The sequence below is a fragment of the Taeniopygia guttata genome, chromosome 1, assembly GCF_048771995.1.
Source record: "Taeniopygia guttata chromosome 1, bTaeGut7.mat, whole genome shotgun sequence".
NCBI classification, from domain to species: Eukaryota; Metazoa; Chordata; class Aves; order Passeriformes; family Estrildidae; genus Taeniopygia; species Taeniopygia guttata.
The window spans coordinates 1249301-1272066 of record NC_133024.1 but is presented as its reverse complement, the minus strand read 5'-3'; the positions used below and the strand labels follow the sequence as shown (position 1 = coordinate 1272066).

Genomic DNA, 22766 nt, shown 5'->3' with positions numbered 1-22766 from the left:
TGAATAACAATGGGTCACAAAACAGAGAAGAAGCAAGAACTTTAGCAATGCTATCCCTGAATAAAATACAAATCACAGCTTCAAGAGCATCCTTGTAGCAAAGAAGAGCTGCAGACCTATGATTAACTTAAAAGAAACACTGGAGAAAACTAGAAAGCTCATATCAAGTCACAGAGCTGCAGAAAATGAAGATCACACTTTAAGAATCTGCCCAACACAAACACACAAACTCCACATACGTAATAAATCTTTTTATACATAAATAAATTATTTTTCCCTCAACAGGACCCATGTACAACCTTGGAGACAATTGCATAAGAGACAGAGTCACATTTGTGGTGTCGAAATAGATGTAAGCTCGTGGGAACATTATCAATAGTAAAAAAAATGGAAACTGAGTAAAGTAGATTCAAACTCTCACTAAAATAATCTACCACTGTAACCACTAATAATTATAAAAATATTTGAACAGATGCATCGGGATGTGATCTTGTATCTGTTTTACACAACTATACTTGTAGCTTATAGCTTAAGCCAGCACATGGGAAGGGAGATCATAAACAAAGCCTACTGTTTTTACACTTTTTCTGTACAGTTCACATCATTTTCAGCTTTACTTCCAAACAAAAGTAACTACTATTGCTTTTTATTATTCTATGCAAGAAGCTGCTCTCTTAAGATGAAAGCCTGCTACTTGCAAGACAAATACATTTGGGAAAACAATTGTGCTTTGGAGAGTTTACTGTGTATTTTAATTCCAAACATTATAAGTGTGAATCAAAATAATATATGGAAAGAACATACAATGAAATGCACTAGTTAAAAAAAGCCCACACTAAAATTCATTTCTCTTAAATAAATAACATTTTCAAATCTCTTTCAGCTTTGTATTTCTAATTTCTTTCAGCTAAAGCTCTGGTTAAAGAACTTTAACTAGATAAAGCACTCTATTAAAATCCATTGACAATTACACACTGTTTCTACTGTAATAATGCTACATTTGTGCCAGAGACTTCCTAAACACCCAGACGACAGCATCTGTCCCAAAAGCTTGGTAATTATATTTGCAGTACATATAAGCATGTGGCTCACAGACAGGACAGCAGCAAAGCCACGAAACCCCACACAGCAGCAGGAGGAGCTGTGGTCCTTGGGGCAGCAGGGAAAACAGGCCAGCTAAATCCCATCCCCAGCACAAACCCAGCCCCTGTTCTTTCCTCCAGCTAAATCCCATCCCCAGCACAAACCCAGCCCCTGCTCTTTCCTCCAGCTAAATCCCATCCCCAGCACAATCCCATCCCCAGCACAAACCCAGCCCCTGCTCCCAGCCTGGCCACTCTCTTTGCTGCCACACTGAAGCAGCTTTTCTGGGAATGGAAAAGAAAGGGTTTAGACCATGAGCCAAGATGTGTTCAGGCCTTAATGGAGAGGGGAACAGGTACATTTAGAGACATTTGCTGGGATTTCTTACCTGGCATGAGAGGAAGCAAAATAAGGAAGAGAATCTTTTAGGTTTTAAGCAGGACACATCACTGATTATGGGGAGAAGGCAACACCATCAGTAATGAATGAAGCCACAAAGGGTATTGCAAAGGGCAACAGACACAAGTCAGTGCAGAAGAAGGCAGCAACGAGTGAACAAAACCTGGCAGCAGTGACACAGCCAGCTAAAACTGCACTGTCACATCCTAGAGGAGTACAAGCAGAGCATGAATACACTCAGCAAGCCACCAGGCAATGAGGCAGAGCCCCCATCTCTGCAACAAGACACAGAGTGTAACAAGAGCAGCCCCATCTACTTGCACAAGGAGGAAAACTTAGAGATTCCACAGAAGGGAGCTGCAGTACATAGGCACTGCCTAGAGATAATCCCATTAACACAGATCAATACACGGGGTGTGCATACCAATGTTGGAAAGTAATTACTTCCAGAATTCACTTACTTATACTTATACTCACATTGTTTCTATCCACACAGTAAACTGTAGCATTTTATTACTTTATTTCAAAAATATACATTAATAGTACCAGACAAGGGCTCTCAGCTTGTAAATAACTCAAATGCTCATATTGGACTAAAATAAGTTCCATAATGCCACTATTAAAAACATACTATGAACTATGAGCAAGAGAAGAACAAAAATTACTATCAGCACAAATACTTGGGCCAGATTTATAATCCATAACTTTGCAAGCACAGATGACCTTGTGGGCAGGTTCTTTTAGAGCAGAGATGCTTGTTCTAGGGATATAAAATGTCATGCAATTAATGATGTGGACAGAGTTAGATTTTAATAAGTTTCATCTGAGTTCATTTATTGACTTAAGTTAGCATGGTAAATTTATGAAGAAGTATGGGAGCTAACAACAGGAGTAACAATTAGGTTACACAATTTTCCCGTGCCCCTAAGAAAAAGGTTATCAGCCAACCTAACCCTTCAGGCCACTTAAGTTTTCTATCTAAATATTTGTATTAGAAAAAATATGGGCAGAGACTTTGCTGAGACTTCAGCCTATTTTTATGCAGGTGTATTCTTAATATACCAGTAAATAGTTGATGAAGTAGATTTAGTGGCTCTACTAAATTAGGGTGTCTTATATTTACATGATTATTTCATTACCTGTATCTGGGAGAAAAATTACCTCAGCTTAGATCCAGACTAAGGCCTTTTAAATACTAAGTAGGAGCACAGTAAGCTGGAAGTGCCTATATGTCTTGTGTAGATCAGGGCAGAAGGATAAGCGTTTGGAAGCAAGCATAGAGGGCAAAAAATAAAAAAAATAAGTATGTAATCTACAAGCAGCGCTGATACAGATGAGCTAGCAACACAATCCAGGACTCTGAACAGAGAGAAGCAGGAAGGCAATGTGGTATAGGCAGTTAAACAAGGTTGTGCCTACCTTCCTCAAATTCACCTTTCCCAAGATTTTCCATTTGGCACATTAGCTTTAGTCACTGCCACAAGCATCTCCCTTCCTCCACATGAGAGCAGAACACAAAGGAATCCACAAACTCTGAAGGACATCCTGAAGGGAATCAAGTTGAGCTGTTTGCAGAACTCACGTGGTTTGTATGCTACCCTGATACACAAAAGTTTGTAGCCCTGACCTCCATCAATTTAGTTTCCTATTTTACTGCAACACATTAACGTAGCCATTCTTCTCTTCTCCACTCAGGAGATGCATACAGGAGACTTCACTGAAGGGTGACATGTTGCATTAATGTGGGTAATATGAATAAAATTTCTACATTTCCTCCCTAATTTCAAAATTGTCATAGAAAAAGAAAAAATAAAGTTTCCACCAGCCGACACCGTTTTCAGGCTCATCATTTCTCCATGCTTTCATACAGCAGAACAAATCCAAGCCATGCCCAGCCTTGCTCCAGCACTTCTGAAACAGTCCTGCAGCATGATGACCCCAAGACAAATCAGTTTCCAGAGCCTCTACAGCCAAGCTCTTGTTTGGTGGCTGTCACCTTCTCTCCTCCCATCACAAAGGAAAGCATTGCATGTGCTTCGTGCTGTTTTACATGTAGAACTGTTGCAAATACCTTTCTGGCTGGTATCCACATTATTATATTTCATTAACATCTCACTAAAAATCTCTTACCACCAGCACATTACCAGTTTGTAAAGCATTCAGTAGTTGAAAACCCAGCTTTTTCAAGTGCTGCATGTCTGTCAGAAGAAATGGCATATGTACCATGTTTAAGATCCCACTGTGCAGAAAACCACAGTTATTATGCTACTAAAGGTCTTGGGCCATCACAGCATTGTTTCATTATGCTCTGCAAGCAAAATATCAAGGAGATATTTCCTGTCACAAGCTACTAGAAATACTAACATTATTTCCCCTGCAGAGCTAACACCTTAGATAAACAAACAGGCAAATCAAGCACTGGTTTCCAGGACCTGATTCCTCAGGAAAGCACTGCCAAAGACACACAATATTTTAGGGCACTTGAGTCACCAGGGCAAGGCACCAGCAGCCCTGGTGGCCCTCAGTGTCAGAATCTGTGGTACTGACAATTCTGAGATTGTAGCAAGTCTCTGTCTGTCAGCCCCGCTGCCAAAGCAGAAGCCATAATTGGTCTGTGCTGGTTTCAAGGTTGTTTATTCTGTTTATCTCTAACATGTTCTGCTGCCCTGCCGCAGCTCTGTCCTGCAGGGCAGCGTGTGGGGCTCTGCCCTCAGTGGGATGGTACAAACATTAAATACCACAAACTACCTGTGCTGGATTTACAATAACGTGCCAATATCTGTCACCTACGTTGGACAGTGTGTCCCCAGCCTGAACCAACAGAAAAATGCCAACACCACAGTGAAACATGGAGGGCATGAAGAAGGAGAAAAAGGACAAGACACACCCAATTTCCTCCATCTTGTCCTCTTTGGACCCCTTATCTAGAATCCTAAAATTTTACTTTTGCACCCGTGCCACAATTAATTATTACTTATATCAAACACTCAGAGCTGGTAATTCATCCTGTAAGATTGAAAACTCTTTTCCATGGACAGAGATCACAGCCAGTGTCTCTGGGGGCTCTGTCCAGGGGGGTTCCTGACCTGCCAGGGCAGCCAGAGGGATGCTCTGGACTCCCACACCTCAGCACCACTTCCCAGGCTCTGGGGACTAGAGGCAGACCTGAGTCATGGGATTCATCAGTGGCTCTGGACATAACAAAATAGGAGCCAGATCCAAGGCCCCTCTGGGAGTCACAGGCAGGACCACACAAATCTCTCTCCCACACTCTCCTGTGAGCCTGGCAGTGATGCCACCATCCTCACCCAGACACAGAGGTGGAGCTGGGTTGTCACATGTGGAACAGGGTGATGTTCCACCCATCAGCCGCAGATCTGGAGCTCCCTTTTCAGTAACATCTAAGGAAATGAGCCTGGTTTCCTGCTGCCTTTCCTGCAGCTGCCACCCATGTCTCCCTGAAAGGCAGCAGGCCATGTTGCACAGCTGGCTGGTCATGCATGGGAGCCAGGACATGGCTGGCCTGATCCCAAATTTAAGATGCTTATTTCTCTCATCAAGAAAATACATAAAATTGCATCTCTGAGACTGTGAACAGTGTTTGGTTATATCAATCATAAACATTCATCTTAGTAAACAGCTACTCTTCATTTATTTTGATTTCTTAAGTCAAATTATTGAATAATCAGAAATATTCTTACTTGTCTTCTATACACCAGAAGGATATAAACACATCAATATCATGGACTCCTTGTTACACTGACTAATTACCCCAGTTACCAGCCTCCAGATGAATACTCCATCATCCACTTATTTTCAGCTGCAAAGTACCTATGCCAGGGCCTTGGAAAAGCACTCACAGGAACCAGTGAAACAGGGACATTGTACTGTGTCAAGTGTTCTTGCTGAGAAATCGCTTTGCTGGAGTTGTCACTAAACACCTCCAGGAAAAGCAAACACCAACGAAGCAGAGGGAAAACACCACCAACAAAATATCTCATGTGAAAACTGGTATTGTTCCAAACCCAGCAGTGTACCAAAGTGTAGAACCATCAAGGTAACAGCAGGCAGAAAAATTACCATCATCATATTTTATAAATGTCAAAACCAAAGTTCTGAGTCCTCTGTATCATGCTGCATAGCAGGAATTCAGTTACTGGTATCTCCATCACAATCAGAAACATCTGCATGTTTCCACTCTAGGCTGCAATTCAGTCTCAGAACAGCATAAATCTGATTTCTAACTTCAAATCTGCATTGAAGACCAGAGGAACCCCTTTAATGTTCTAATCTGAGCTTTTGCACAACAGAACACCTCCCCTGCTCTTTGTATTTCAGGTTCTAACTCCTGCTTGAAAAGTTGTTGGGTTTCTTTTATTTTATTTTGTAATCTTAGTGCTGGCAGAAAAAAATTAAACAGTAGTCAGTTTTAGATAAACAGCCAAAAGCAGGCTTGATCTATGCATTCCTTTTAGGAATTTATTCACCTTATATAAATGGCACAAGCACAGAAACAAATGCCCTTACTTTCATACCATCTTTCACAATCAGCTTTCAGAACAGTCTCCTTCAATTGCTATCCCAAATGGTAAAACATTCATCAAATACTCCAATGATCAATATCAAATTTGTAATTAGATGAACACTAACAAACTCACAATGCTTAGTTATACATTATTAGTGGGGTAAGGCACATAACTCTTTGTCATACCTCATTAGTGGTTAATTATGCCTCTGGTTTTAACTTCCAAACAGTAGAGAAGCTGAGCGTGGCCAAAGTTACAAATGGTAGAACACAACCTATTTGATCAGAGGAAATCTGTTTTGAAGGGACTGAACATGACACTGCCCCCCCAAAAAACAAAATAAATAAAACCAGTTGGCATCAATTAAGATGAGGACATGCTATGTAAAGGAGAATTTTTTATTTATTTCAAGCAACAGTTAGTCTAACAAAGCTCAGACTTCAGAAATAAGTACAACTTCTGTATGGAACAGCTTTCCTTTGTGAAAGGGAGAGGCTTAAGCAAGAATGTCTCCCCACAGTTTTTGCTTCTGCCCCTAGAATCTGAGAATTCTCCCTAATTCAGAAGAAATTTAAGAGAATTTATTGTACAGCCTTATTTAAATTTACTCTGCAAACCACAGCATCATATTTTCAACAACTGACAAAGTGATCATAAAACTGATTGGTCTTTACAGCAATAGAACATTGTCTGCTGGATCTAGCAGCACTCACTTATTCCAAATCTTTTTCAGGCACCAGCTATTAAGTGCTTCAACTCTATGGAAGAGATAAGAGTCCAGACATACACACGAAAAAAGTAAATAATTAAAAAAGGAAAGCAAAATTCATGTTCCTGGAGACTAAAAAGACAAGATGAAAAACCCTGATTAAAATATTCATTATGAAATACCAAGATATTTGGAGCTAGTATAACTTAAATATATTATTAACAAATACCCTGAATTTTGATACACTTTATCTAGAAGTAGAATTGGGAAAATTAACTTGAAAAATCTTACTGCATTTGTTCCTGTTTAAATTCCATTAACTTCTAGGAACAACTGTGCTCTCAAGCAGGCAGAATACATGAAAAGAATAAACATTCAAAATGCAAAAAAAAGCCCTGCCAAGGCTCAAAATTAATTCTATAAACCCAAAAGTAGTTGTCAAAACATGCCTAATTTACAATGCTATACTATTTTCCATTTGTGAAACTGTACTTGAAAGGCTTCCATATGACAGAAATACAGCAGTTTGCACTAGTAGCCTCACAAGAGAAGGCAGATACTTAATTCAATTTTCTTAAATCAGGATCTTCCAAATACCATTGGAGTTGTACACACAATACCACACGTGCAGTGAACAGCAACAACTCCAGACAGAATTCCAAAACTTGCATTAACTAGAAAGGTACTTTAAAGGTTACTTTAAATTTAAATTTCTTGCATAAAAATCACATTTTCAAGCAGCTATTTTGAAGGCCGAGTTCTTCATATTCAGGTTCCTTTTACAAGAGAATCTATTGAAATAAAACTAAACTGTGGTCGGTAAAGAGCATGTATTTCTTTACATACAAATATATGGTTGACAATAGCCAATTACATAAATTGATTAGCTGTATATAACTATACAATGCAAATACATATCTAGTACAAGCTCACATGAATAAATTTACAAGTGTTTCTTACGCATGGCAGCCACTGCTGACACACCCTTGTTGTTTCATACGGGTATTTGCTTTCTGTTATTTCCAAGAATAAGAAAGCACAGAATATCCAGAGAAGCACCAGCCCACCAGTATCAGCTGACACAGGACTTTGAATACCAGGGAATGTAATGGTAATTCAAGCAATGAAATAAATACAGAAACACCCCCAAGTATTAAACTTCTGCTGAGTAGCAGATGAGTGTGGTTCAGGAGACTGATTTTCCTTTAAAGCCACACCACCAGGCTGGAGATTCGCTCCTCATCTCTTACCCTCCACACTTATTTCACAGCCTTAACACTCTTTTAATGTAGTTGTTTGTTGGTGCTGTGAAAACAAGCATGCATGCACTCAGCTGCACTGAGCAGAAGATTCATACCCCAGGTGAGAGACAACTTGAAATTCCATTTCCACTTCATAATTACAGCACACATAAATGGAACAAAACATGAAGCAACTCTCCACTCCACACAAGACATGGCAGTCCTATATCATCAAAATGTATTCAAGGAAACAGAGCACTAAATGGACTGAAGTACATTTCTATTTATCAATATGCTTACAACGCATTCTCAACAGGAGGGCCCATCATGCTCCTCTAGCAGCTCTTTTATTTTGATTGCTATTATTATTGTCATTATTACAATATGTTTTTCCCAGCCTGGGCAAGCAGCACAAGCACTGATTGATGAGACAGCCCTGCCCAAGCAGAGAAATGATAGCTGTGCCACATGTCAGCAAGAAATGACACAGCCTTTGTGAAACCTGAAGTATCTATAGCCATAACTATTTGCCACAAGGTGTGAAGGCTGTACTATAGTCTTGGCATCTCTACAGGTCTGTTCCCCCATTTTTCTTTAAGAGTAAAACAAAAATCCACAATGCTGTTCACCTGCAAGACAGGCAGAGAAAGGTGTTTCTGCCACACCTCACTAAGTGCTCAGTGCTTCACCATTTATAAGCTGTTTCCCCTCCAACAGTCAGAGCAAAGGACAGCTTCCTTCCCCTCCTTTTTCCTGCTCATCACAGAAGACAAAGCCAACATTTGCAAGGTCTTTCTCAAGGCTCTTCAAGATGCTTGCAAAGAGAGAACAATATTTCCTGCCACAAGGAAAAGAAGGAAATATTACCTCCTGTGCAAGTAGGTTTTCACAGCTCTCCCACTCTCCCTGCTGGCCTGATGCAATCCAGTGCAAGCTGAGTACAAGCCAAAGCAAATGATTGCTTCTATGGGAAGATTCCAGAGATCCAGAACTGGGAAGGTACGTACTGAGTTCAGACAGTCACGCAGAACCTGAGTTATCAGGGCTGAGTCACAGACAGCATCTCTTTTTTCCCCATTAGCCAGTGGGAATTGGGCCAGATGCAAATCTTCAGTCCACAGAGGGACCAGGCAAAAGCCCTGTCAAGAAGCTTGCAAGATGGACCCCTCTGCAAGCTCTCACATGGAAAAGAAAAAGCAAATAAGTGAGAAGCACCAATGCAGCAGGGACCCTGCAAGGCAAACCCCTAGCCATGTTTTCTCTCACTGCTGATTTTCAAGCCATATTCATGCTGCACACTTGGCTTGGACATGGTGGTCAAGTTTTGGCCTGAAGCACATTCCTCAAGTGCATTGATTTCATCAGACAAATGGAAAATAAATACCTGCTTTCATGCCTATCAACAGGGGCTTATACAAGCAACATTTCAAATCAAAACTAGACAATTTCAAGTTACAGAATGTTTGCTCTACACGTATTCCCTATTAGAAGTATTGCTCCATAAAACGCAGTAACAGGGTGAAACAAGTATGCCACAAGATGTAATCATCAACAACCTAGAATTTGAAAAAATCTAGCACATCATTTGTCCCATTCATTTTCTGAAACAGTGATGATGATTGTACATTTTATTTTTTGTTTATTTATTTCAATATCTCCCATGATTAACCTCCATATATTCAGGCAGTCCCAGACTCTGCACACAAGAAAAATTCTTTAATCACTAATTACATTCTGCCTACAGACAACACCAGTCTCCCTAGCAAGGTAAATATTGGTGCCCATCATTTGGCTACTTTTGGTTACCAGAAGCAGTGCTTTAGAATTTCAAGGTGCTTCATTTGGTTTGATTTTTTTAAAAAATATGTTTGTTTATTTTGTTTTTGTTGAGTATAGAGCTGAAAACCTGCAGCATTCAGCTTTCAAAATCTGAGTATTAATCGGGTGTGTGGAATATGTTATGTTGCAGACTACAAAGATGGAAGAAGATGAGAGAGGAATGAATGCTTCACATAATGTTCATTGCTCTAATTCTTGTGAAAGCAAATAAAATGTGAAGAAGAGGAGAACTCCCTTCACAAATGAGTGCTACTCAAGCCAACGTATGATGGAGTGTGACAAGTTTTCACTGACTTCCTTTTAGTGGTTCCTGATTAATTGCTTAGAGAGCCCCAGATAAGAGCCAAGATATGAAATAGGTGACAGCGTGTTAGGGGCATAGGTGGTCTACTGGGAATCAGAATGAACCCCAGATATTTCCATTTTAGCCATGTCACTGTATGGCAAGGAAGTCAAAACTAGGAACTTGCAAATAGCTGATATTCAGCTTAAATGTGTCTAGAACTCCAGTTTTACTAACTCCAGTAAAGTTGAAAGTAATTTAGAAACAGCATCATCTTAATTCTGAAGTAATCTGAGAAAAGACAGCACTAACTGAGCAGCAAGACATTGAGTACTTCAATATTTCTAATCTTTTTAATTTTTTTAAAATATAACAGAGGACACCAACACTTCCTTAGTTACAAACATCATTCTATCTGGAAAGCAAAAAAGAAGAAGAATAGTTTCAAAGATCACTCTGATTTGAATTATCACACAGAATAACTCTTAAAGTAGTCTTGGGCGAATAGAGTGAAATATTTGGACAGCAACCTGTCATTTTCCTGTGACCAGAGAGGGGAACTGCTGTTGTGCCAAGCTGTCTTAGTCAGTATTGTGACAAAAAACCCACTGGACAGCATAACACAACTGCACCCTGCTGTTAGAGGGGCAATTGGCACTGCCAGTGCTCTTGTTCCTGTGCTTATGGTCCCCTGGTAGCATTTATGGGACTGACAGTGCTGGAGAAAATAAGTACAGAGCAGTACATTCACTGGAGGAACTGGATAAGATCAATAGTATTTGTATCTCCTTTGCAGTATATGAGCTGCTACCTATGGCAGTCCGTACACTTGGCACAAATAAAGGTAACTAAAATAAAGATGCATACCTAGAAACCCCGCATTATTGATTAGGAGCATTGGTTTAACAACTGTTTCTTTGGGACTGTCAAAACTGATGGCCTAAAGTAAAGTGCTCACTTCTAAGGCAGTATGTATTGATTGATAAAAGCACAAAACCAATAATGCTATTTATATTTCTCTTTTCTCTACAGTGCTATTTAATGACCCATGGCAATCCTTAAAAGGTTATTTTAATTACTCAGACCTTATTCCTTTAAGAAGAAATGTCCTTTGTTGGCAGCTTTTCTAGCTTGGAAAGGTGGAGAAGGAAGATAAGCAGGGAAAAAACACAGAAATGGACCCAGTCCATTTGCGGAAGTCCACAGGAAAAATCTATGCCAGTAGGTTTATGTACTCATGATTAAGTATACCATTACACTGCCTATATGGAGAGTAATTTTGCATATGGAACATTCCAGGTAGTCAGGACAGTTCTTAAACAACTTTAAGCAAACAATGATCAGAACTAGAAAAGGGCATCTAAATCCTGTACCTTCATGGTACATGGAACAGTTCTTTGGGCAGCTTCTGCCAGTGCCTAAGTATAATAAGCAGTCTGTTTCACTCATTTGGTTAAAAAGCCCACATGCCTGGTGTTTTTGATCTCAAAAGAAACCAAACAACAAGACATATCCCAATCACCACATTTAATCCCAAACAAATACGCTTTGTTGCCTCAGCCAGTAGCTAATTGCCAATTTTTTCATGAACAAAACTTGACATAGAAAACAGACCCCAGCTATTAAGTATAGAGGGCTACAGAAGAAAGCAGGTAGCTTTAAGCTTAAGGCAGAACCGCTCTGCCAGCAAGCATTAATGTGCAAAGCAAAATCCCACCTTCTTTATCTCCTCTTTTGAATCTAACTTTTTTGCAGTAGGTTATCTCCCTCAAGGGCAAACATATTCCAAACATTTAAGGGCTCTTACAAAAGTCTAGCACTGATCTCTGTGTTTGAATAATATCCCAAATGGACCCTCATTGGTAACACGATAACAAAATCAGTGTTTCAGTCAAAAGAGAAGAGTCTTTCTGCTCCTCTGTTCTTCTCTTTTTGTGCATTGATATAAAGATCAGAGTCACCAGCATGAATAAGATTTAGAATTCTGATGAAAACAATAAGAGATACTAAACACTCTGGCCCTCCCAAATTTGTATTCAACCTCTCCCTTTGTTAAAGCTGTAATCACACTCCCATCGGTATTCAAGGGATTTATGCAAACAAGGTCTCTTCTGTCAAAAATCATAGCAATTTAATGCAGTCACAGCCTGTTGGGTTGTGTAGATTACTGGCACCAAAGACAATTTAGTATTTTGATGTGTGTCAGCTCTCTATAATGCAGGTCAGATGGTCTTAGCAGACTCCTCAGCCATTCTAGCATAAGATACTGCATCTACATGCAACAGACCCAAAGGAAAGTAACAGAAGGTTACTTGAAGCCAGAGTCATAAGGAAATTTAACAATTAAGCTAAAACTCAGCCTGTTGCTTAATTGAAAGGACAGTACTTGTTGAATATCCTAGTTTTGCTCTCCATGCTTATGGATGCTTTCATCCATTGCTTAAGGATGGATCCAAATAAATACAAGCCTGCTGTCTTTACCTCTGTGTGAGTGCTGTTTGTACCTAGTACACATTTACACCCAACACCCAAAGGAGGCAAAAGAGTCCATTATGAAGGTCCTAGACACAGGACTTAACTCATCAAACCCAGCTGGAAAAAAATTAACACTTAACACTCCAGTGCCATTCTGCCTGACATTCTCAGGTGTAATACCAGCTCCTCCATCACCCAGGGCCAGATCCTGCCTCCTCTGGGCAAGCTGTGCATTTTGCTTCAGTGGGCACAATTTAACCTCTTGAAGTGACATGGACACAGTTTAGCCGTGACCTGCCCCCATCACGTTATTAACCATAGACAAATCTGGCCGTGTGAGAGAAATTCTACCTGCACTTGCACAGGGGATCATGTCTGTGCTCACTGCCACCTTTTCAAGAACAAAGAATGGATTTCTTTTCCTGGCTTAGCACTTTTTTTTCTAAAATCAGTTTGATGTTCTGAGAGAAAAGGCCGGGAGAGAGAGTTGATTAAAAGCCGTGATGAAATGCAGGGAATAGAGCACAGACCTGCAGCGCTCTGACACCTCCACCCACTTTCTCCTCAGGCAACCAATGGCCATTACCTCATCAGGGCAATCTCTAATTGGCTGCATTCTGGATACAGTTTCTGACCAAAAATACACGGATTAGATTTAAAAAAAAATGCTATTCCCAAAGCAAATGTTTTAATTTAGGCAGCATATTACCGAACAGCTCACAGACATGACAGCTTCAGCAACACTCCCCTGAGCAAAAGAGCAATGAGTTAAGATCTGAGTGAATGCTACATACAAAATTTTAATACTTATATATATATTTAAGTCTCAAAATACACCGACGACTTCCTTTGACCACATGGACCTCTTTCACATTCACTTTCCAATATGTTTATGCCACTGTGTCATGCTAGCAGATACAGCTGAAAAAAGAATTTAATGTGCTTATTTGAAAAATACAAGTGCAGCGCTTAAACAGACCTTGGTGCTAAGATGACTGTGCTGCTGCTCATGGATTTTCCAAAGGAGAAAAACAAGATTCTTTTTGCAGTATAAATCACTGATTGTGTATTATTTACTCAACTGTAGTACATTAATAGCTCATTGCAAATAAGGACATTGAGGTATATACAGCACATAGCTTTAGTATAGAGAGCTCATCCTGCCAAGTGAATTGGGGCCAAATACTTGACTTAATAAGTATTATTCAAATCTAAAGGGACCAGAAGTAAATCAGGTTCTATTCCTTACTTCATTCCAGTCCTTATCTCCTCTCCTCAAACACATGACATGCATAATCCAAACAGCATTCTGCAAAAATGAGCCTCATTAGAGAAATCCACAGAAGTGGATAAAAAAAGGTGATGCTCATCCTTTTTTCATGTTGACTTACAGCTCCTTAGAGCAAAATTCTCATCTGCATTCTGTATCCACAGGCTGCATATTACTGGTGCCCTCACTGGCTGCTCAATGCAGGGATGTGATCTAAATAAATCAACCAGTAAAACACACAATATAACAGCTGGTGTCTGTCAAGAGATGTTATTGGGCCTAACAGTATAGAAACACCTTCTTCAAAGAGAAACAAAAAGTTTAGCTGGTTTTCCCTATTAAGTGCCTTTTCTAGAATTATAAAATATGAATCAAATCCTACAAACTTGCATTCTCTTTGCAAGCGTTGAGAGAAGGCAGGAGCTCTGCCTAACAAGTGCCCTCATCACATGGTATTTATGCTGCCTTCATAGGACCCTGAAACCTCCATATTCATCTGCTTGGCCTCAGCTCAGCTGCAGAAGTTCCAGCTGCTTTTTAACATTCAGACTAATTAGGGAGACAAAAGAAGTTTCCTTAGAAGTGTAAGTTAGCTTCAGTAGTGGATGAGATGTTAAAGAGTAGGTGATGGACTCTCTAAAACAGCTTCTCTGATCTCCCAGTACTCCTTTCAAGATCTTAGCTGGTCTGCCCCACTATTAACCTCCCTCCACACTGAGAATTAGCTATTTATTCTCAGCCTTTGTTCCTTCTCTCAGAGGGCCCCCTCCTCTCACACTTTACCCAAAAATTCTCAGCCATCTTCTATGAATGTGTATAACAAAAGCCTTTTGAAAGTCAAAATAAATTATACCCACTGGCTGGGATAGAGAGAAGCCCCTATTTTGACCATTTACAGCACACTTGGAAAAATGTGATCCTCATGCAATGCTGGTTTTACCATAGTCTTATGAGTTGACAGTGGTGTCAAGAGCATATCCAAAGGACCTCTCCAGCCTCAAATCTTTCTCTCTGGCACTAGCAAAGAGCAAGTTCTATGTCCTTGTGGTGTCCCAGCAAAGTAGTTTTTTATAGCTTCAATCTTTAGCACAGAGCATTCCAGCAATTTATCTTATAATTGAGAAATAGTTCCTCCCGTCCCAGGATCTCTATCAAAGAGGTACAAGGAAAAAAGGATCAAAAACATAATTGGAAACCCATTTCACTTTATACCTACTTAAAGTATGTCTAAATGTAAGAATCAAAAAAAAAAAAAAACCACCAACCTCTTACCAAAACATCTAAAAATTGAAACCAGCAAATTGTGAAGAGACCCAACAAAGTAACCATGTGCAACACAATCTTTGTTAAAATTGGCAATCTCCACAAAGAAAACAGCAAACTACCTGAAGTGCAACCCCTTCCACACCCATAGGGTGTTCAGTAAACCTGAACTGAACTTCATTGACTGCAAAACAAATGTAACAGTTAGCTAATTTAGTGCCTAAGGACAAAATCTCATGCCCAGCTCCCACACATCACAAATGTCACAACATTTGGCCATCTCCTATTAAGCAAAAGCAAAATACCATGACTTCTCTCAGGGCAGGATTAAAGGACAGTGTCAGTGCTTCATTGGAAAGCTGGCAAATGTCTTCTTGCTTTGCTCAAAGCCACCCTGCCAAAGCAGCACAGTGGCTTTGAGGCTGAATGGAAAAAACTGGCATGAGAGAAGGAACACATTCCATCTGCCTATCAGTGTCTGAGAAATAATTATTAAATAATTGCAACTTTCTAACAGAAACAGCAAAGTACTTTGCCATCTTTCTGCTCCGTTAGAAACCATTTCACTGATCATTACAATGAAGCCAAGATACAATGCAAGGATACCTGAGAAAAAAAACCTAATTTAATTTAAAGAAAATAAAAAAGAAAAAGAAAAAGAAAAGAAAAAAAGTTAAACCAGAGAACCTATTTAAATGGCTCAATATTTGGCATGAGTCTGAGCAGTACATCACACCTGAAAATGCAAACTGCATCAAACCTTAACTTCCTTAGCACTGTCTCAGAGGCTGTTTCAGTTTGGACTAGGTGGAGATGATGGGTTGGAGCCACCAGGACTTCTCACTATCCCACATAAATTTTCTGCAGAGGTTCCACCCAAGTACTGCTGGGGCACAGTCTGTCAGATCTGAGGAGACAGGAGGCCACAGCATGAGAACTGCTCAACCAGATCTGAGGGCAGTCAGACTTCCTGCAGCTGACAGGGTGTTACAGCAAAGCAGTGCCACGGAACATTGCATTCAGGCTCGGTAATCAAATAAAACTGTCATTCAAGACTTACTATACTCCTGTGCATAGTTATCCATTATCTGCAACAAAACCTGAACTTACTAAATTACTTCCTATTTTCAGTATTATGCTGTTGTTTATTACAGAGCAACATGAAGGAATGCAGAAAGAGTAATTTTCTACTAATACCGAGCAAGGAACATTATTAGATTAAGGACAGAACATTACCCTTGCAGCTTTTCTCTCAGCTTTGTGCCATTGCAGAACATGCAGTTATATACTTCTCCCTGATGCCTCCTGCCACAGATTTAAAGAACCAAGGCAAATCACTCCCATCACTCTTCTAACGCTGGGGAAGAGACAGAGAAGGAAATATATTAATTTTGGGAACATACCAGAAAAGTACATTGGTGTCATATTCCTTCCATCTGGAGAAAACAAAAGGCTAGCTGGTTCCCACCACACACCTATAAGATGAGACAGGCAGAAATGCCCAATGATAAAAGGGGGTTTACAAAAAAGAAAGAAAGATGAAAATTGATACACATATAATAGCATTAGCTGGGTAATGGACAGGAGGGAAATCATGTTTCAGACAAGGCCCCAGAAATCCCTTTGCAGTGTTTCAAAGACAATGCATGAGTTGGGGGGTGGGGAAGACACCAGAGCCTGGAGTCTCTGCTATTATTGTTCCAGCTCCAATCTTGTAAGAGCAGAAGCCCCAGGGTGGGAGTTTTGTTAGCAGCCCTGACCCCCAGGCTGCTCTCCTGGCTGTCCAGCATCTGTCCCAGCCCTTCAGTGCTGCAGGAGTGATGCTGAGCACACAGGCCAGAGAGCTTGGCAGGCACTCTTATCTCCTTGACCTCCTACAGTCCCACCAAGCCATGACACACAATTCTCTGGTCCCCTCAGCTTAACCCTCGGAGGCAAGTGGGAACACGGCAGAGAAACCCAGCCAGATCCACTTTCCCAACTGGAGACCAGCAAGGTCGTCTCAAACCCTGACAAACTCTATTCTGCTCTCCTCTGGGAACTCTGGCCATATGTTTATGGTGAGGAAACAGCTCTGCATGCAGCTGCCAGTTATTTCATTTAGCCCCAGCATTTGGCAATGCCACATGTGAGACTCTGCAAACAATCTTTTTACTGAGTTTCCATGCGTTCACAGTGTCATTATTCAGAAGCTTTCTGATCAGACAGCATTGGAAGTTACAGCATTTGCTTTGGAGTGCTCAGTATCTGTGAAGAACAGATACGTGGTATAATCAAAACTCCATAGAAATAAGGATTATTTTTCAACTTTAACTAAGGTTTTTGGGGGTTTTTTGACTTCTGGCCACTTTTTTTGATTGAAAAATGAGAGAGTTCTGCAGTGAAGACCTTCTCCAACCTCCAAGTTCTAATGAAGATTTCTTATTCCAAGATCTTGGATCAGGAGAAGAGAGGCATACCCAGGTGAATGTTGCCTCAGGATGAGAACAAATTGACACTGCTTTTTTCACTGTGAAGGACACAGGAGGAAGCCACAAAGACAAGCTAGCAAGGGCAAAAGTCCGATCAGCCTCTGATGTGGATAACCTTAAAAAAAAATAAAGGCTTGGATAACATTTTAGCCCTCAGGCAGAACAGTAGGTACATGTGCCTAAGGGATCCAGAATTAGATTTAACACACTATAAACACAGCCTGCAATGTGGGCAGCACATCTTACACACTTTGGTACTGACTGCTGCCACCAAAGTACAGCAAAGCCAAATTCAGACAACGGGGCTCTTACAAGACTTAAAATACACCTAGCCTGCCCTCAGTCCCTTAAGAAAACTCAGAAGTGAGGGAAAACCATCCTTCCAAGAGATCTGAACAGAATGAAACTATTTCTGGCTTTCACACAGGAAAAAATAAAAAAGGTCTTACATTGTTTCAAAAGTTAAAGCAAGGGAACAGAGACAGGCAGGGAGATATCTACAGCTGCTGAATTTGTATCACGAAGAACACAGATAGATGAAAACTGAAAAGAAGAAAGTTTCTGACAAATGGAAGTAATATGAAACTATTACCAACTTCTAACTGTAATTTGCAAGAAAAGAGATGGGGCATTCCAAAGCAACAGACAGAAAAGTTGAGAGAGCTGCTCTGTGTGCTATCAGCATGCAGCAAAACCTAATAAAGGATGGGCAATGTGTACTCTGCTGTCCTCTGGACTTGTCTGATTGCGCCATATGTTGGAAGTGCACATCTGCTCCTTACATCAAATGGATAGCACACGCTTTAAAAGCGAGTGTGAGGAATTCACAGAGCAGAAGCTGATTAACACTGAGCCCAGCACATGAATTTGTTAGCCCAGTGCCACGTGCCTGACTCACACGGTCATGCTGGTGCAAAGTTCTTTAGCTCCATTGCTGTGAGCCTGGAAACTGAACATCCATTCAGTGCTAACACCAACAACATCTCCAGCAGCAGCTTCCAGGACAAATGAACACTTTGCACTGAAATACCGGGCTTTTAGAAAAAGCGTTTCTTCTCTTTTACCAGGTTATGCATACCTCAGTCTCATTTGTATTACAGAAAAAGAGAAACTTGGATTGTGCAAGGATCTTTCAAACAAAACTGTGTTACAATGCCATGGCACAAAGTAGATGCATGAATCTGTGATGGGCTGCCAATCAATTTTTGATAAATCAATGCTCTCATGACAGATTAAGAGGGCATACATTTCACAATTTATAGCACTCACAATATGCACACACAGCAATGAGTACATGGGGTACAATTTCCTTCCTAGGAAGTTTTTTACATAAGGCTTTTAAAATATTTTCTATCAAATTCTTTCAAATATTTTCTTGTTAATAATATATCTATTTACTCTTTAATGTTGGAATTCTCTAAAAGTCAGTGTTTTAACAGATCACAATTATGCTCAATTTTTCCTTGCCTAAAATACAATTAATTCTACCTCAGGAAAGAGGAATTGCACAATTTCTGTAGAAATTGTAAGAGAGGTTATCATTATTATTATTAAACAGAGATGTCAGACAATAGAAACCCTAGCATGATAGTAGATAAAACGTGTTAGGGTTCTTTGGGTTTTTTCTTCATTTTGGATATAATCCCATGTCTGCAGAGTGTCAGGAAACTACTTCAAAGAGCTACATGAAAACAAGCAATCCCCTGTCTTAAAAAAAAATTAAAAAACAAACCACAACACCAAAATCTTCAACGTTTTTCAGAAGTATCATTCCTTCTCTTCCTCTTTTCAACAAACTGTTTGAAACCCTAGGTTTAATAAAGTCACAATTGTGCAGCTCCTGTTTTCAGCTCTGTTAACTCTGGATGGAAATGTTCAATTATTTCATGGGTTTTTATCTAGCTACAGTTGTTTCTAACACACATCTAGATAAATAGCAGCACCCTCTTTCTTTGCACTTCTCAATATTGGATGGAATATTTCATTTTCAGAAAATCTCTGCCTCCGTCCTAAAACCTCCATCTTGCTTCATATTTATTACTATATTCTAAAAACCTAAACTCTAAGTTTCCCACCCTGTGATATCACACACTTCTAACCAACTACACACCTGTAATCCCAGTGCTATCAATCAATTTTGGAAGTTTTCTCCACAGCCTCAGGTCAAATGCAGAGCTCTATTGAGAGTCTGTGCCTTTCAGCACAGAAAGTCTAAAATTCTCAGCATCCAAGATTCCAACACACGTGAATTTTGAAACTTGAAGACTATCCTGAGAGAAAAGAGTCAGTCCACTTACTTTAAGTGGGCCAGTGTATCCACACTTATTTTTACTTTATTGAGTCATTCAAAATCAAATCCATTCTCTACAAATATCTTTGCTGTTTGCAGATTGCTCACTGAATAATTTATATTAAGGAAATTTACCCTAAGGGTTTGCCTGCGAGCTTGTTCACTTTTACTGTTCCCTGCCTGTTATCCAGTGTGCCTGAGCAGGTTCCCAGGTCACATAACTTTATTTCTACTCCCCAAATGAATGAGTGAATCTTTAAGCTGCTATATCCATACAAGAGGAGTGACAAATCACAAATCAGGAGCAGCCACCTTTGTTTTCTGGTGAAAAGCCATCTTTACCTGGCTGTCTAGGAGCTGACAATATTCCCTCAGAAAGCACACCAAGAAGTGCAACTCATGAAGCGCAGCAGCAGGGCTGGCAGGGTGCTTCATCAGAAGGCAAATCCCATTTCTGACACAGGCAGCAGGGAAGTGCTACAGGGAGGCTCTCAAAATGCCTTTTCTCTTGTTTCTGAAGCCCAGAAGCACCTTCAGACCATGACCTCCCTAGGACAAAGGCAAGACTTCTCATTTTGCAGGCATTCATAAGCAGCTATTGGGCATCCCTGTGACCCCACAGCTCTTTTGTGCTGTGTTGCTGCTGTACTGTACAAATCAAGAATTGCAAGAGCCCCTCCAAAACAATTACATGTAGAATACAATTAGTTGTAAAAGAATCAACTTGTATTACCTGAATGCTACACACAGGTTCCATTGAAATAACTACATTACATTTCTGGATTATCCTTCCTCTTTTCCTTTGTGCATGCATATAAAATTAATTTTTTACACTGGAATCATGTAATACTACCAATACTGACTTCCCTCTCAGCCCACAGAGATTAACCATCCCTTGAGGATTGTATTGACCCTGGCTTTGCTCTCACCACTGTTTACCTCTCTGGTCAATGAATCTTGATGCTGATTACAACACAGTCAATACCTGCTTATTACAGTCAGAAAAAGAACTACAGAGAAGGCTTATGAACACTAGTTTGGTGTCTGCCAAAACTACCCCAGTTAAGGAGTCTGTCAAGGTTTCATTGTCTGTCTTCCTTTCTAGTAAAACTTGTCTCAAGTAACAATGAAAAAGTGCCACTTGAAGACTCAATAATCTAGTCTGTTCTTATGAAAGAAGCCCTGAGAAGAATATTTCACTATTTAAGACATATGCAAGTATTCATTAGTATACAAATTTGAACACATAAGCCTAGACTTGATACTGGATAAGTATTATTTGGTGGTTGTGTGTAGCTATTGTGGGGTTTTCAACAGTTACTGCAAGTTTTAGGATTTAATTCAAGTCTTCTTTGTATTGAATGTCAAGTGCTGGTCCATGGGATAGGTAGCACATTTAGTTCTCTCTTCTCATTTAATTTTATTTTTATGATAGAACCCCAGAGCTCAGTTGTTCACAACTTTCCAAATAGAGGGCTCACTAAACTATCCGAGTAACATTTTTACAATCAGAATCCACAAAAAAATCCATGCATACATCCAAATCCTGAGCTAGGATGAAACAAAATGATGAGAGTTTATTTTGCAGGGACAATATCAGGGAAGAAGTGGAGCTCAGTAAACCTTGGGAAGAAGGGTGTGATGACCATGCAGCTTTGACCAAACTCATGGCAAACCTGCAGACACTCTCAGTTACTGAATGGGGTGTCCACCCTTCCTGCCCCTGCTAGCAAGATCTGTGCAGTTGAGTTTACTGACAAATTTATACTGGTTCATGTTTTATTCCATCCTAAGTGTCTCAAAGCCATAGACAACAGCTAAACCTACGTTAGACATCCTAGTTCCATGCATTCCTTGAATGCAAATTCAGACAAGCACTATCAAAATTCTGAAGACCTTCCCCCTTTACTCATGCCAGAGGCATGTTCATCTCCATTGCATTCAGCAACTCCTGTCTCTGCCCACTCAGCCAAACCACTGAGAAATCCTCAGCTGGGCTTTTGTGAGCATTAAGATGTGCAAGACATCGAAGCTTAGAGCAAAGGTCACCAGCACAGATTTAAGAGAAAAATTTCAAATATTTTCTGCTTTCCCACTTCCTAACTACCTTAATAATCTGAGAATCTACAGGGAAGGTGAGGTCTAAGCTTGGTCTTGGGGTCCTCAGATAGGTAAGGACATTGAGTGTGGCTGAGCTGCATTTCTCACAAGGTCCAAACCCTTCCCAGAGGTTGCAGTGTTTCTGCAAGGCCTGGTGTTTGCCTTTTGTTTAATCACCTGCCCACTCTTCAGTCTTGTTCCTAGAGGAAGAAAAGGGTGTTCCCAAACTGTTTATTATAGTTAAACATAAAAATTCAGAATAATTTTTTCTAGTCAGTTAACTATATTCTTGAGGGAAAACATAAGGTAGTATGATTATTAAAGAGCACTCTCAGTAACAGTCACATCTTTATTGTGTCAGCCCTTTGCCAAAAATAAAATAAGATTTATAGTAAAAGCCACTTACATTTCTTCTTTGCAGAACCAAGCCATCTGCCTCCAATATACCATCAGCCCCTGCTAGATGAATTCACACATATTTTAAAGCCCCAGAGTAACCATTAGAATGGAAATTGGACACTACTTGTCATTTGCAAGATTTCTTAACTGGAGAGGCTTCCCATTTGTTCAATTAAATGTTTGCATGTGCAATACACTTTATGAAATTCATCCCAAAACAGTGAGGACTGAAATAATCTTGGAGGCAGATGGCACAGCTGTTCCATTTAGAGCTATCCTCACAATATATGAAGTGATGGACAGGACAGGGAAGTGGGAGTGAAAACTTGGTACTATGAAGAATATTATCCATGGGTTTTAGCAATAAACAAACCATTTCAGTGCCAATCTTCCCTCCCCTCTCATATGTAGCTGTGTG

The 22766-nt window shown here is 40.1% G+C and overlaps 1 protein-coding gene across 2 annotated transcripts in view; it reads right to left on the bottom strand.

The window, feature by feature from the left end:
• ZPLD1 (zona pellucida like domain containing 1) overlaps positions 1 to 22766 on the bottom strand; it is a 90443-nt gene that overhangs the window by 40858 nt on the left and 26819 nt on the right. Inside the window, exon 1 of one of the 2 annotated variants that reach the window (XM_002193221.5) lies at positions 16325 to 16442. The exons of the other annotated variant lie outside the window; for it this stretch is intronic. The gene's annotated coding sequence lies outside the window, so the exon portion shown is untranslated. Of the gene's footprint in view, positions 1 to 16324; positions 16443 to 22766 lie in introns of those variants that run through there. 2 annotated transcript variants of the gene reach the window in all.